The following is a 15,802-nucleotide window of genomic DNA, read 5'->3' on the forward strand; positions in this document are numbered from 1 at the left end:
AGAAATTGTCAGTAATTTTCGGAAAGCTGTTTACAGCCTTCACGCGTGAAACTGATTCACGCGTTTGGAGTGTGACTTTGCACTTCACAATCTCTTTCTGTGTTGGGAACGGATGACAGTCTTTCTTTGATTTTGATTACGCGAGGTGATCGCGCGCTCTGGAAAAGCTTTTAACCTCGGTTGAGGCGAGGCGCGCTGGTGCGTACTCGCAGCGTAGCGCTTCCTTAGCATGGAAACACTGTTTCTGACTCGTTTATAATATAATAGGTAAGGACGTTGGAGACACTGTTGTGGAATGTGTGGGCTAAAGTAATAATTAACGTGGACTATATAACTCGGCATTTTTATTTTCATTTGTTTTATAGCTTTGAATCATACAGCTCCCAAATACAGAGCAGATGAGAATCGATGATTTTGATGTAAGATAGATACTCTTAACTTATTTATGTGCTTTTGAATTTGGGACTATTGGTCATTTATTTAGTGGTTTGTGGTGCTTTTTTCTGTTTAAATAGATATGTTGGTGCACTGAATAGGCACATAAAGAACATTACCTTCCGTTTGAAGTAACTTTGAAAAGCTTTTGAATTTCCACTAATACTTTACTTGATTGCTTTGGCTTGGTGAGTGCCCTTTGTTTTTTTTTTTTGACATTAGCATAGAATATTCGTTTTGGTGAACGAAGGAGTGGGTTACGGTGATATATGTGATCCTAGTTGCTTGTGATGTTACAGTGTAGCTGGCAATTGATAGCACTTTGATCATCTGTACATGGTGACTTGGTGGATCACTAATGATGGTGTGCTTTTGGCTTTAATTAATCAAATGGGTTGTCACAATTAAGGGAATCACTTTCCCTCTCTTACTACTTGGGGGTCTTTTTTCTTTTCTTTCTTTTCTTCTTTCTTCTTTTTTCTTTTACCATAAAGGGGACCATTTTATATATTATTATTATTGTAGCATTATGCAGTTTGAGCATTTTACAATGTAGAGCCCTGAATAAGTTGTTGGGGACTAAAGGACTTTCCCATGACGAAACACGTGGTGTTGGCTTGGAGTGTTTGTCCATGAAGAATGCTGTAAATTTGAAGATGTGATCCAATAAACCTCTGGATTGGAGTGGACTTTTTAAAGATTGGCGTAAAATTTCAGATTGCTTTCTTTGGAACTTTACTCACTTGAGTTTTGACTTATTTGAGTTGTGAATAGAAAACTTTGGGTGAGGGGGGCCTCACATTGTGTTAAGTAATTGTTGGGTTCATCTTGAACCTTGAAGGGATGAGGTGTTTTCCCTTGTGTTGGCAACCCCTAATGTTATATTTGGCCAATTAGTTTCCTGAGCGCCATTATTCCCCTGCTATTACACCCCATTTCACTCATCCACTAGCTGGACTGCCCTGGGACACTGTAATAGTGGCCTGAGGCTTTGAGACTCACTGGCAAGTGCTACAGTTCCTGCAAGGGGGGGGGGGGGTTGAAACACCTTTGCCTAATGCCGGCTTTGTTTCTGGCCAGAGAGCACAAAGGCTCTCACCCCATATGGTCAAACTCATGTGGAAGGGGCAGGGTTGCACAGACCGGTCAGTCATGCACTAGAGGTTTGGCTAAAATACAGGGGGCCATCTCTAAGATGCCCCCTGGATGCATTTTTCAATAAATCCAACGCTGGCACCAGTGTGTGTTTTTTGTGCTGAGAATTTTGTTACCAAACTTCCCAGACTTCAATTGAGCCATCATAGATCTGTGGAGTTCGTAATGACAAACTCCCAGCCCACGTACTTTATATGGCCACACTGCACTTACAATGTCTAAGAATGTACTTAGACACTGTAGGGGCATATTGCTCATGCAGCCATGCCCTCACCTGTGGTATAGTGCATCCTGCTTTAGGGCTGTGAGGCATGCTAGAGAGGTGACTTACCTATGCCACAGGTAGTGGTTTGTGGCATGGCACCCTGAGGGGGATGCCAAACCGACTCTCTCCCCACCAGCACACACAAGCTGCAATGACTGTGCATGTGTTTGGTGCTACAGCCCTTGGGGACCTTCACTGGCCTCAGAGCCCTTGGTACCATGCGTATATTTTTCAAGGGACTTAGCTGTGTGCCAGGGGTGTGCCAATTGGAGAAACAATGGTACAGTTTTGGGAAAGAACACTGTGGCTGGGGCCTAGTAAGCTTGATCCTAGCACAGTCGCAGTCAAGTCAGCATCAATATCAGGCAAAAAAGTGTGGGTGGGGGGAGTGGGGGGGGGGGGGAGGGTAATCATGCCAAAAGGGGCACTTTCCAACGACAATCTTGGCAGGTAACACTGCGAGATAGGGAGGCTTGGATGATAAAGCCTGCAGCTCACTCACCCTCAGGGTAGAGGTTACTGCCATTAAGAAGGCTGTCTTGATGGTAAGCAGCCGGAGGGGACACCTGTGTAGTGGTCCGAAAGGAGCACACATGAGGTACATGAGAACCAGGTTGAGGCATGATGGGGCAAAGGGGGCAATATAGGTACAGAGTGTCTAAAGCAGAGCCCTGCTCAACCAGGGTAAGGACGAAGAGGATAATATCAGAAAGAGAGGCAGAAAGAGGATCTATATACTTTTTTGTTAGACGCTCAGTATACCAGACTTTGAAATGCCCAGTCCTGCGCCACAAGGGTGACTTTGGCGCGGTCACTCTTGATCTTCTTGAGAACTCTGGGCAGAAGTGGTATGGGCGGAAAGGTGTATAGGAAACCTGAACTACACTTGATTTGAAAAGTGTGTAAGCGAAAGACTCCTTGGAAACTACAATGTGCAAAACTGACTTTGCGCATTCTCTTCAGAGGCGAACAGATCTGACCAGGCTCTCCCTTCTGCTGAAGGAGTCCTTGGGCCACCTCCAAACAGAGATGCAACTCGTGATCCGCTGGGCATCGAAGGCTGAGTTTGTCTGCCCTGATGTTCAGAGAACCTGCCAGGTGTTGACCACCAGGCTTATGCCCTGCTGTTCCAGCCATGTCCAGAGACATAGGGCCTCTTGACAAGTGTCCACGACCCCACCCCACTCGTTGCAACACCACATGGTGCATGAACACTTGCACTAATTTCCCCTTGACAAAGGGAATAATGCTTTTAATGCTAGCCAAATCACCCAGAGCTCCCACAAGTTTATATCGAGTCCACATTCCTTTCTCACATTGTGCCCCTAATTTTTGCCTGGTGTCAGTATGTTTAGACTGCAGCACCCTGGGATCTTGCTAACCAGGACCCTAATATCAGTGCTCTTACCCCTAAATTTAGTTGGTAAGTAACTTTTACACCTCACAATTGGAATACCTGTGCACCATTTTAAGTCCCTGGTATATGGTACTTGGGTGCCTAGGGTATTTTCCATACCAGTCCCCCCACCCCCCACCCCATGGACTGCAGCATGTATTGTGCCCCCGATGGGGGTCCATGCAAACTGACTACAGGCCTGCCATTGCAGCCTGTGTGAAATGGTGCATGCATCTTTCACCCTAGATATAAGTTTTTTTTTATATCATGGCCACTCCTCTCTGACCCTATAAGTCACCCCTAAGGTAGGCCCTTCAGCCCAAGGGCAGGGTGCATAGTTCTCAGCGTGATGGGACCCCTGCATGAGCAGAGGTGCCCCTACAAACCACAGACCCCATTTTCTGGGCTTTGTAACTGCCGGGAAGCCATCTTAAGGTATGTAGTGGACACTGGTAAACACGAGATGACCTACTACATAATGGCTTTACCGAACATAGGCATGTTTGGTATCAAGCAAGTTGGAATAATGCACCTACAATGAATCCAGTGCTAGTTGCATGATACCATGTACTCTGGGGGGTCCCTAGGGGATCCCTCTTGTCTGCTTGTACAGCCTTGCAGGGCATGCATGCCAGGCGGTGCTGCTGTCAACCCCAGACACAGTTCTGCTCTCCTGCTGTTGAGCCTACTCCGGGCAAGGGAAGGAAGAACAAAGGATTTCCTGTATAGGAGTGGTGTGACCACCTCTCCTTTAGAAATAGGTGTTGCTGGGGAGGGGTGGGGGTGCCTCCAGCGCCACCAGACTGCTTTGAGGGGGGCATCTGGGCCCTCCTTGCATAAACCGGTTACTCCAGTGCAGAAGCCCCCTCCTCACCCTCTGCATCAAAACCTCACAAAGGACAGGGGGTGACCAACCCCCTGTCCAGCCCCTCCCTAGGAAGGTACACATAGCTCAGCCAGTTGGCCACTTGATTTTGCCATCTTAGAAATAAGATGAGCAGAGGCCCCTGAGAGCATCTGAAAGGTTAGTCCAGCTGGGTGACGTCCCTGACCACTCCTGATAGGTGGGTCACTGCAAAAAGTGTCCTACCCCCTTCCCTGGTTACTTAAGGGCTCACCAGAGGATGGGACACTAAATTTGTCTGCAAGACTTCAAGATTCGTCTGCAAGTCTCCTCTGCAAGACACTTCTGCAACATGAACACCGGGACCGCTGCTGGTCTTTGCTGGGACTTAGAGCAAGACTAAGCATTAGGAGGACTCCTAGTGCAATCTTCCTTCCGTGTTCTGCAAGACTTCTGCAACTTCCGTGGCCATGCAGCCTTCAGAGTCACAAGGGCTCTGCCAACACTTACGAAAGCAATAAGAAATCTCCCTTGAAGTAAAGGAGTCATCCCCCCTGCATCCGCAGGCACCTCAACATCGATGATCAGTTTGAGGATCCTGCAGTCCCACAGACTCTTCAAGGCTCTACAACACAGGTTGTGGTTCTTTGGCTCACCAGAGGTTGACCTGTTTTCTTTGCAACTAAGAAGTCTGTGGTCCCTCATTGGAGCTGCTTGGCCGGAACACTTGTGCATGACGACTGTTTGTCGTTGCCAAAGCTTGTTGACTCTCCAGGCCAGAGACCTTCAGCACTACACAAGAACGATATCCTCCCAGCAACTCATTTGACATTGGTATCCCCCTTTCGTGTGCTGTTGAGGCCTCCCTGAACCTCCCTGTGCCTGCTGCCAGAGGGGCCTGCTGGGGATCCATCGATTCCTTTTGGCTCTCCTGCTTGCTGAGGGCTGACCCTAACTTACATGCTAAGGTAAAGTCTCCTGGACCTTGCTGGTCCCAGAAATTCTGCAACACTTTGTGCAATGCTTTCTTGCATTGCCAAGGCCTGTTGGGGGTCCTGCTGACCACTGACCCTTCTACAATTCAACGACCAGTGTGTGACAGCCTGTGGTCAACTCCTGGGATCCTCTCCCGCATCGTCTGGTCTCCAGAGCTGCACTTCTTCGACCACCATCCTACAGGAAATAATCACCAGCAAGGATGGGCATTGCCCCCCTGCACTGCCTGGGAACCCCTGGGTGGTCTGGACTCTGTCCCCTCTTTCCTTAGGCCCTCTTCTTCCGGAATCCACGCTTGAGTTCCACCAACCCGGTCCACGGCTCACAACAGCAGATGGATACCTGTGGTCCCCTATTGACTTCAACAGGAGGTTCCAACACAACTTCAACTGTATGCATCTGGGCTCCCTGCTGTAGGTAACTCCACTTCTCTGGATATTCACAGGTGGAGGCAATCTTGATCCTCCCTTGTCCCAACAGCTTTCCTCAGGGTCCTCTGGGAATGGTCCTAGAACTCAAAAACTCCAACTGCAACTTTCCCATGTTAACCTATGGACACTGACCCAGGGTTCCTGTAGGAGGCTGGCCTGGTTTGTACTGGGTACTTACACTTTATACCAGGTCCAGTTATCCCCTATCAGTGAAATGTTGTAGTGTTCTAGCAGCTTAGGTTGATAGAGGTAGCTATAGCAGAGCAGCTTAAGCTGAACTTGGAGATATGCAAAGCTCATGCAATACCACTTATAGTTACACAGTACTTATACACAAGTAAAGACAATACTCAGTGTTACCATAAATAAAGGTATTTATTTGGGTGACAGTACCAAAAATATCTCAGAGACAATACTCCTTCTTGAGGTAAGTATTATGTACAATATAAACACTAGACACCAAAATTAGACAAGTAAATAGTCCTAGAACAATGCAAACAATAGGAAATGCTATAGATTGCAGTGGGAGAAAAAAGGTCTAGGGGCAACACAAACCATATACTAAGAAAGTGGAAAGCGAATCACAAATTCCCCCTTAGACAAGTGTAAGGTGTGCAGAATCGCTGGGAGAGTAAGAATACAGTAATGGTAAGTAAATTACCCCACCCCAGAGCCCAGAAAAGCAAGAGTAAAGTACTGCAAGTCTCCTTAGGACACACTACACCTTGTGATAGGGATTGTGCAGCAACCAACCAAGTCTGCAAAGAACAACTGTTGGATTCCTGGGCCTGAAGACCTATAAAGGAAGGGGACCAAGTCCAAAAGTCAAAAGAAGTTCCAGAAAGGACAGGAGCCCCTGCCAACCCAGAAGAGGGTGCAAAAGAACAGTCACCGGTTAGACAAAGACTGCAGGAATGCACCTAGGAAGATACCAGCGGGTTCCTGCGTAATGCAAAGGATGTCTCACAACGTGAAGTTGGTTGCAGACGTGATTTCATATTGGAAGGCGCCAACAAGCCTTGGCAACGACAAAAGTGGGTTTTACGTCAAAATGGCACTGGATGGACCCAGGAGGGACCTGGGGGCCTCAACTCTGTGTGAGAAGGAAGAGGGGGCTCTCAGCACTTTAGAAAGCCCTCAGGATGCCAGCCAGCACCCCCAGGAGTCTCAGGATCTGGGGACAAAGGAGGTGCAAAACGTGGTTGATGCAGCACAACAAAAGAAGGTCCCACACCAGTGGAGAACAACTCAGCGAGTTGAGCATCGCAGTATGGAGTGCTGGGGACCTGGGCCAGGCTACGCACTAAAGAATTTTGTAAATAGTGCAGAGAGGCCTCAGGAGGTGAAGACGACGCAGTGCACAGGGATACCGTTGCTCTCAGGGAAGGCAAGGTCTTACCTCCTCCAAATTGCGTCAGCAGGACCTCAGGACAGTCTATGTCGATGATGTCCACCCTCTGTGTCCTTAGGAGCACGCTCAACGCTGTGAGAGGAGTCCAAGGGTACCGGTTGTCGTCTTGGAAGGAGCCTGCTGGAGCAGGGGAGTGACACTGTCACTCTACAGGAGATTTCTTCGGCCCTTCTGGTGCTGGATGAAGACAGGGAGTCCCCAGAGACTGCACACCGTGGAAACTGTTGCAGTTGCTGACTTGGAGCTGAGGTTGCAGAAGAAAAGTATCTCTTGTAGATACTTTGCTGCAGTTGGAAAATGTCACTTACCCAGTGTACATCTGTTCGTGGCATTAGTCGCTGCAGATTCACATGCTGTGCATAGTCCGCCGTCTGGTGTTGGGTCGGAGTGTTACAAGTTGTTTTTCTTTGAAGAAGTCTTTTCGAGTCACGAGACCGAGGGACTCCTCCTACTTTGGTTCCATTGCGCATGGGCGTCGACTCCATGTTAGATTGTTTTCCCCGCAGAGGGTGAGGTAGGAGTTGTGTATGTTAGTAATAGTGCCCATGCAATGGAATGAATAAGTATGTACAAAATGAAGGTTAAAGTAATATATTTACAAATGTACAAATGTTGAAGATTACTTCCAAACGGCTACAGGCTCCCGGGGAGGCGGGTGGGTGCATGTGAATCTGCAGCGACTAATGCCACGAACAGATGTACACTGGGTAAGTGACATTTTCCGTTCGGTGGCATGTGTAGCTGCAGATACACATGCTGTGCATAGACTAGTAAGCAGTTATCTCCCCAAAAGCGGTGGTTCAGCCTGTAGGAGTGGAAGTAGTTTGAAATAAAGTTCTTAGTACAGCTTGACCTACTGTGGCTTGTTGTGCAGATAGCACGTCTACACAGTAGTGCTTAGTAAATGTGTGAGGCGTAGACCATGTTGCTGCCTTAGATAGTTCGTTCATTGGAATATTTCCTAGAAAGGCCATGGTAGCACCTTTCTTTCTGGTTGAGTGTGCCTTTGGTGTAATAGGCAGCTGTCTCTTTGCTTTAAGATAGCAGGTTTGGATGCACCTAACTATCCATCTAGCTATACCTTGTTTTGATATTGGATTTCCTTTATGAGGTTTTTGAAATGCAATAAATAGTTGTTTTGTTTTCCTAATTAGTTTTGTTCTGTCAATGTAGTACATTAGTGCTCTTTTGATGTCTAATGTATGTAGTGCTCTTTCAGCTATTGAGTCTGGCTGTGGAAAGAACACTGGCAATTCTACTGTTTGATTTAAGTGGAACGGTGAGATGACCTTTGGTAAGAATATTGGGTTGGTTCTTAGAACTACCTTATTTTTGTGTATTTGAATAAATGGTTCTTGTATAGTAAATGCCTGAATTTCACTTACTCTTCTTAGAGATGTAATGGCAATGAGAAATGCAACTTTCCACGTTAGATATTGCATTTCGCAAGAATGCATGGGTTCGAAAGGTGGACCCATGAGTCTTGTTAAGACAATATTGAGGTTCCATGAAGGAACAGGTGGTGTCCTTGGTGGTATAGATCTTTTTAGGCCTTCCATAAATGCTTTAATGACAGGTATTCTAAATAGGGAAGTTGAATGAGTAATTTGCAGGTATGCAGATATTGCTGCGAGATGTATCTTTATGGAAGAGAAAGCTAGATTTGACTTTTGCAAATGTAGTAAATACCCTACAACATCTTTTGGAGATGCATGCAATGGTTGAACTTGATTATTATGGCAGTAGCAAACAAATCTTTTCCATTTACTTGCATAGCAGTGTCTAGTGGATGGCCTTCTAGCTTGTCTTATGACCTCCATACATTCCTGTGTGAGGTTTAAGTGTCCAAATTCTAGGATTTCAGGAGCCAAATTGCTAGATTCAGCGATGCTGGGTTTGGATGCCTGATTTGTTGCTTGTGTTGTGTTAACAGATCTGGCCTGTTGGGTAGTTTGACATGAGGTACTACTGACAGGTCTAGTAGTGTTGTATACCAAGGTTGTCTTGCCCATGTTGGTGCTATTATAATGAGTTTGAGTTTGTTTTGACTCAATCTGTTTACTAGATATGGAAGGAGAGGGAGAGGGGGAAAAGCGTATGCAAATATCCCCGACCAATTCAGCCATAGAGCATTGCCTTGAGATTGCTGGTGTGGGTACCTGGATGCAAAGTTTTGGCATTTTGCGTTTTCTTTTGTTGCAAATAGATCTATTTGAGGTGTTCCCCACATTTGGAAGTAAGTGTTCAGGATTTGGGGGTGAATTTCCCATTCGTGGACCTGTTGGTGATCCCAAGAGAGATTGTCTGCTAGCTGGTTCTGGATCCCTGGAATAAACTGTGCTATTAGGCGAATGTGGTTGTGAATTGCCCAATGCCATATTTTTTGTGTGAGGAGACACAACTGTGTCGAGTGTGTTTCCCCCTGTTTGTTTAAATAATACATTGTCGTCATGTTGTCTGTTTTGACAAGAATGTATTTGTGGGTTATCATTGGTTGGAATGCTTTCAACGCTAGAAATACTGCTAACAATTCTAGGTGATTTATATGAAACTTTCTTTGATGTACGTCCCATTGTCCTTGGATGCTGTGTTGATTGAGGTGTGCTCCCCACCCTGTCATGGAAGCATCTGTTGTTATCACGTATTGGGGCACTGGGTCTTGGAAAGGCCGCCCTTTGTTTAAATTTGTACTGTTCCACCATAGAAGCGAGATGTATGTTTGGCGGTCTATCAACACCAGATCTAGAAGGTGACCCTGTGCATGTGACCATTGTGATGCTAGGCACTGTTGTAAGGGCCGCATGTGCAATCTTGCATTTGGGACAATGGCTATGCATGAGGACATCTTGCCTAGGAGTTTTAAGACCATCTTTGCGTGTATCTTTTGTGTTGGATACATAGCTTGTATCACCTTGTGAAAATTTTGAACCCTTTGTGGACTTGGAGTGGCTATCCCTTTTGTTGTGTTGATTGTCGTTCCTAAGTATTGCTGTGTTTGACATGGCAAAAGGTGTGACTTTGCATAGTTGATGGAGAAACCCAGTTTGTAAAGGGTTTGTATAACAATCTGTGTGGTGTAAACACTTTGTTAGCGAGTTGGTTTTGATTAACCAATCGTCTAGGTACGGGAACACGTGTATTTGCTGCCTCCTGATATGTGCAGCTACTACTGCTAGACATTTTGTAAAGACTCTTGGTGCTGTCGTTATTCCGAATGGCAACACTTTGAATTGGTAATGTATTCCTTCGAATACGAACCTTAGGTATTTCCTGTGCGAGGGATGTATCAGTATATGGAAATACGCGTCTTTTAGATCTAACGTTGTCATGTAGTCTTGCTGTTTCAGTAGTGGTATTACGTCTTGTAACGTGACCATGTGAAAGTGGTCTGATTTGATGTAGGTGTTTAGTGTTCTGAGATCCAATATTGGTCTCAGACTTTTGTCCTTTTTCGGTATTAGAAAGTACAGTGAGTAAACTCCTGTGTTCTTTTGTGTTTTTGGTACTAATTGTATTGCGTCTTTTTGCGGTAATGCTTGAACTTCTAGTCCTAGAAGGTCTATATGCTGTTTGGACATCTTGTGTGTTTTCGGTGGGACGTTTGGAGGGAGTTGGAGAAATTCTATGCAATAACCATGTTGGATAATTGCTAAGACCCAAGTGTCTGTTGTTATCTCCTCCCAAGAATTGTAGAACTGGCTTAGTCTTCCCCCCACTGGTGTTGTGTGAAGGGGTTGAGTGACTTGTGAGTCACTGCTTGTTTTGAGGGGTTTTGGGCCCTTGAAATTTTCCCCGGTTTCTTGGGAATTGGCCCCGAAAGCCTCCCCTTTGATACTGTCCCTGGTAGGTAGACGGTGTTGTTTGTGAGGTGCTGGCTTGTGTGGCTTGACCTCGAAACCCTCCTCTGAAAGTAGTTTTGCGAAATGTGCCAAATGTGCCTCTGTCCTGCGGGGAATAGAGTGCGCCCATGGCTTTAGCTGTGTCAGTGTCTTTCTTTAATTTTTCAATTGCAGTGTCCACTTCTGGTCCAAACAATTGTTGTTCATTGAACGGCATATTGAGCACTGCCTGTTGTATCTCAGGTTTGAAGCCGGATGTGCGCAGCCATGCGTGCCTCCTTATTGTTACAGCAGTAGTTATAGTTCTTGCAGCTGTATCTGCTGCATCCATAGAAGAACAGATTTGGTTGTTGGATATGTTTTGTCCCTCTTCAACCACTTGTTTTGCCCGTTGTTGGAATTCTTTGGGGAGGTGCTCGATGAGATGCTGCATCTCGTCCCAATGGGCTCTGTCATATCGCGCTAGGAGTGCCTGCGAGTTGGCGATGCGCCACTGATTTGCAGCTTGTACTGCAACCCTTTTCCCGGCTGCATCAAACTTTCGGCTCTCCTTGTCAGGAGGTGGTGCGTCGCCTGATGTGTGCGAGTTGGCTCTTTTACGAGCTGCTCCTACGACAACTGAATCTGGTGTCAGTTGTGATGTAATAAAAGCAGGGTCTGTGGGTGGTGCCTTGTATTTCTTCTCCACCCTTGGGGTTATTGCTCTGCTTTTAACTGGCTCCTTAAAGATTTGTTTAGCGTGCCTTAGCATTCCCGGGAGCATAGGAAGGCTTTGATAATTGCTATGGGTGGAGGACAGGGTGTTAAAAAGGAAGTCATCCTCGATAGGCTCTGAATGTAGCGATACGTTATGGAACTCTGCTGCCCTAGCTACCACCTGAGCATACGCTGTACTGTCCTCAGGTGGTGAGGGCTTAGTGGGGTACGACTCAGGGCTATTGTCCGATACTGGGGCGTCATAGAGATCCCATGCGTCCTGGTCATCTTGGCTCATGGTGGTATGAGCTGGTGATTGTGACGGAGTCTGTGCCGGTGATATATGAGTTGCCGGTGGTGGAGTTACCTTCTTCACCACTTTTGCTTGTGGTGTTTTTTCTTGTTGTTGGAAATCTAGTTTCCTTTTTCTTCTGATTGGGGGAAGGGTGCTGATCTTCCCAGTACCACTTTGTATAAAGATCCGCTTTGGCGTGTGATCTACAGCTGTTGTTTGTAATTCCTCCTCAAATCTGTGTTTTTGAAGTTGGGAGGACAGTGATTGTTCCTCTGAGTAGGAACTGGCTTTCGGTTCGGTTGCTGGGCGTTTTGGCACTGAAACCGTGTCTTTTGTTGTTTTCGGCTCCGAAGAGATTTTCCTCTTTTTCGGTGTCGTACTTTCTTGGCGTCGACCACCTTCGGTTCCGCTATCTCTGTGCCGAGCAGCTTCGGTGCCGACCCGTTTCTGCGGCAGTTTCTCGGTCCTGAGATTGCTGCGTGCCTGTGTCTCGACCTGAGTCGGACGATCTCGGCACCAGCTCGCCCTTTTTCGGTGCCGATGGACGGTCACCTACTTTATGGGTTGAGCCATGGCCTGTCGGCAGTGGCGTCCCCTGGGCTTTGTCTGTTTTTCTGTGTGATGCTTGTTTCGACGTCTTACTCACGGTTTCTTCGACGTCGAATTCTTTGGAATCCGATTCGTGGATGGAGAATGTTTCTTCTTCTCCCTCTTCCTCGAACCGTTGTTGTCCTGTCGGCGTGGACGCCATCTGCAACCTTCTGGCTCTTCGGTCTCGGAGTGTTTTTCTCGACCGAAACGCTCGACAGGCCTCACACGTTTCTTCTTTGTGCTCGGGTGACAGGCACAAGTTACAGACCAAATGTTGGTCTGTATAGGGATATTTACTGTGGCATTTAGGACAGAATCGGAACGGGGTCCGTTCCATCAGTCTCGATCTTGCACGCGGTCGGGCCGACCAGGCCCCGACGGGGGATCGAAATTACCCCGAAGGGCTACCGGAGCTCTTCAAGATTCGGTGTCGATTCTAATCTAACCCGATACCGAACGAAACAATACCGACGAATTTTCCGTTGATTCCGACTAACTTTCCGACCCGAAACACGGAGCAAAAAGGAACACGTCCGAACCCGATGGCAGAAAAAAAACAATCTAAAATGGAGTCGACGCCCATGCGCAATGGAACCAAAGTAGGAGGAGTCACTCGGTCTCGTGACTCGAAAAGACTTCTTCGAAGAAAAACAACTTGTAACACTCCGACCCAACACCAGACGGCGAACTATGCACAGCATGTGTATCTGCAGCTACACATGCCACCGAACACAGCGTTTCTTGGAGCAGGCTGCAGTTGATCAGAGGTCAGAGGATGCTGAAGTAGTTGCAGAGGATTCCTGAAGGAAACTTGCAAGCAGAATCTGAAGAGAACCCACAGGAGAGACCCTAAATAGCCTGAGAGGGGGATTGGCCACCTTATCGGGTATGGAGCTATCAGGAGGGGGTCTCTGACATCACCTGCTGGCACCGGCCACTCAGAGCCCTCCAGAGTGCCCCCACACCTTGCAAAGCAAGATTGCTTAAGACTGGGACACACTGGAGGAGCTCTGGGCACCACCCCTGGGGTGGTGATGGACAGGGGAGTGGTCACTCCCCTTTCCTTTGTCCAGTTTCACACCAGAGCAGGGGACAAGGGGTCCCTAAACCAGTGTAGACTGGTTTATGCAAGGAGGGCACCATCTGTGCCCTTCAAAGCATTTCCAGAGGCTGGGGAAGGCTACACCTCCCCAGCCTGTAAAACCTATTTCCAAAGGAAGAGAGTGTAACACCCTGCTCTAAGAGGAAATGCTTTGTTCTGCCTTCCTGGGACTGGGCTGCCCAGACCCCAGGAGGGCAGAACCCTGTCTGTGAGGTGGCTGTAGCTGCAGTGCAAGCCTCAGAGAGCTGGTTTGGCAGTACTGGGGGTCCATGGTGGAGCCCCCAGGATGCATGGAATTGGCTCCCCAATACCAGGTTTGGAATGGTGGAACAATTCCATGATCTTAGACATGTTACATGGCCATATTCGGAGTTACCATTGTGAAGCTACATATAGGTACTGACCTATATGTAGTGCACGCGTGTAATGGCGTCCCCACACTCACAAAGTCCCGGGAAATGGCCCTGAACTATGCGGGGGCACCTTTGCTAGTGCAAGGGTGCCCTCACACTTAGTAACTTTGCACCTAATGTTCAGCAAGTGAAGGTTAGACATATAGGTGACTTAGAAGTTACTTAAGTGCAGTGAAAATGGCTGTGAAATAACGTGTGCGTTACTTCTCACAGGTTGCAATGGCATTCCTGTGTAAGGCTTTGTCTAAGCTCCCTATGGGTGGCAAAAGAAATGGTGCAGCCCATATGGATCTCCTGGAACCGCAATGCCCTGGGTACCTAGGTACCATATACTAGGGACTTAAGGGTGGTCCAGTGTGCCAATTGAAATTGGTAAATGAAGCCACTAGCCTACAGTGACAAATTTAAAAGCAGAGAGGGCATAAGCACCGAGTTGCTGGTTAGCAGAGCCTCAGTGACACAGTCAAGCACCACTGACAACACACACATTAGGCCACAAACTATGAGCACTGGGGTCCTGGCTAGCAGGATGCCAGTGACAGTAAAAACACACTGCACACACTCAAACAGGGCAAAAGTGGGGGTAACCATGCTAGACATAGGCTACTTTCTCACAGTTCCATCTCCACATACGATTGCCTTGGGTAAACCTATCTACTGAACTGTGGTGTTTAGTACTTCCCTAGTTTTAAGGGTCCTTGGGTGGTAGTGTGGGTTGGTAGTGATTCTCGCATTCCATGTTTTTGTATATGGTCTGCCTCCTCATAGAGGCCTATGTTATATTATGCTTTTACTTACCAGTTTCTAAGTATATTTTTGTATGTTCATATCTCCAGTTAAGGGGATATACCAGTGTTAATTTAGTGTTTGTGTTATAATAAATAAGACATTTTTCTAACACTGGTCATCACTGACTGACCTATGTGGTATCTGAAACAGCTTTACACCCTCCTGGATAAGACTTAGAAGCTCTCCACTGTGACAAAGTAACCTGTTTCTAGCATGGTTACCCCCACTTTTTTCGCCTGTTGCTCAGTGTGTTTTTACTGTCTCACTGGGGTCCTACTAGCCAGTACTCCAGTGATCATAGTTTGTGGCCTGTGTGTTGTCAGTATGCTTGACTGTCACTGGAGTTCTGCTAACCAGAACTCCAGTGCCTATGCTCTCTCGGTTTACCAAATTTGGCACAATAGTTTAGTGACTCCAAAAACCAACTCTGATTGGCACACTGGACGCCCCCCCCCTTATAAGTCTCTAGTATATGGTTCGTAGGTACCCAGGACATTGGGGTTCCTTATGGGCTGCAGCATTTCTTTTGCCACCCATAAGGAGCTCATGCAAACACTCCTTCAGGACTGCCACTGCAGACCGACTGAAATAGTGCACACACTATTTCTCAGCCATTTTCACTGCACCAGATAACTTATAAGTCACCTATATGTCAAACCTTTGGTTACTGAAGGCTTGGTGCAAAGTTACTGTGTGTGAGGGCACCCTTGCACTAGAAAGGTGCCCCCACGTTCTCCAGGGCCAATTCCCCAGACTTCGTGAGTGCGGAGACACCATTATAAGCGTGCACTACATTTATGTCAACACATATGTAGCTTCACAATGGTAACTCCAAATATGGCCATGTGAGATGTCTAAAGTTATGTAATTGAACCCCCAATCCAAATCTGGTATTGGGGGGCCAATTCCATGCACCCGGGAGGCTCCACCATGGACCCCCAGTACTGCCAAACCAGCTCTGAGGTTTCCACTGCAGCCCCAGCTGCTGCCACCTCAGAACAGGTCTCTGCCCTCCTGGGGATTGAGCAGCTCAATCCCAGGAAGGCAGAACAATACATTTCCTTTAGGAGAGGGGTGTTACACCCTCTCCCATTGGAAATAGGCCCTACAGGCATGGGAGGGGTATCCTCCCAGAGCCTCTAAC

The sequence above is a fragment of the Pleurodeles waltl genome, chromosome 10 (assembly GCF_031143425.1).
Source record: "Pleurodeles waltl isolate 20211129_DDA chromosome 10, aPleWal1.hap1.20221129, whole genome shotgun sequence".
Classification (NCBI taxonomy): domain Eukaryota; kingdom Metazoa; phylum Chordata; class Amphibia; order Caudata; family Salamandridae; genus Pleurodeles; species Pleurodeles waltl.